We start from the raw sequence: 281 nt of genomic DNA, 5'->3' as shown, positions 1-281 counted from the left end.
GATAGTGTCTGTGATAGTGTCTGAGATAGTGTCTGTGATAGTGTCTGTGATAGTGTCAGTGATAGTGTCTGTGATAGTGTCAGCGATAGTGTCTGCGATAGTGTCAGTGATAGCGTCTGTGATAGCGTCTGCGATAGCGTCTGCGACAGCGTCTGCGACAGTGTCAGTGATAGCGTCTGTGATAGCGTCAGTGATAGCGTAAGTGATAGCGTCTGTGATAGCGTCAGTGATAGCGTCTGTGATAGTGTCAGTGATAGTGTCTGTGATAGTGTCTGCGATAG

The sequence above is a fragment of the Rhincodon typus genome, chromosome 11 (assembly GCF_021869965.1).
Source record: "Rhincodon typus isolate 14 chromosome 11, sRhiTyp1.1, whole genome shotgun sequence".
NCBI lineage: Eukaryota > Metazoa > Chordata > Chondrichthyes > Orectolobiformes > Rhincodontidae > Rhincodon > Rhincodon typus.
Note: the sequence above shows the minus strand (reverse complement) of the source record.